Source organism: Talpa occidentalis, unplaced genomic scaffold, assembly GCF_014898055.3.
Source record: "Talpa occidentalis isolate TD23 unplaced genomic scaffold, MPIMG_talOcc4v2.1 talOcc4.11, whole genome shotgun sequence".
Lineage (NCBI taxonomy): Eukaryota > Metazoa > Chordata > Mammalia > Eulipotyphla > Talpidae > Talpa > Talpa occidentalis.
In genome coordinates this window covers 30,857,486-30,858,336 of record NW_023601104.1, presented here as the reverse complement: position 1 = coordinate 30,858,336, position 851 = coordinate 30,857,486, and positions in this window count along the sequence as shown.

Sequence of the window (851 nt, the reverse complement as noted above, 5' to 3'; positions counted from 1 at the left end):
TGCCTGGGCGCCTGGTTTCTGCTCACTCCGGGAGGGCCTCCGCGCGTCTCCCCGCAAGCCTAGGTCGTCTCCCGCAAGCCTAGGTCGCAGGCGCGGGGGACCTGGCAGCTGCGATCCGCCCGCGCAATCCGCGCCGCTTTCCCGCGCAATCCCGCTCCGCGTCTGTTTTTCCGGCGCGCCGCTTCCGCGCAGGCTTACCGGGCGGCCCGGCTGTGTGCTGGTGCTGGGCTCCTCCTGGCGGGCTTCTCTGCAATGGCGCCCGGAGCTCACCTCCGCGGCGGATCCTGCGGGGGTTCTCCACAGCTCCCGTTCACAGGGTGTGGTGGCTGCAATAGTTCCTTTCCACTCACAGTCCCGCTTGCTGCGTCCTTTGTTCTTGTGGGTCGTTTTAGTTTGTTGTTTTTCTCCTCTCTGCCGGTCGGAGAGTGCCGCCTCTCTGTGGGCGGGGAGGGAGCAGGGTTCTGCGCTTCCCTCCCTTTCTGGTCCTCTTTTTGGCAACTTTCTTCTTCGGCAGTTTGCTGGAGTCGTCCGTTTATCTTCCGTGTCCCGTTTCTCACTGGGACCTGCCGCTTTTCCTCCCTATTAACTTTTTTTAATGGGAGATCTTACTCGCAGCGTCTCCTCGCCGCCATGTTGCTCCGCCCCCCGCTTGATGAGTTTTATGGCAAACCAAGTCCAAAACAGTACTACATGTGGAAGATACTAGTAAGTTTTTTAATAATAAGTTACTGTAAAACGGATTGTTTGAATGGAGAATTTTCTAACTGAGCTTTTAGACAGCTGACCATGTCTTTACTATCTGAGTAAAGTCTGTCTCATTTGACCATTACATGAAATATTTCATAATCACA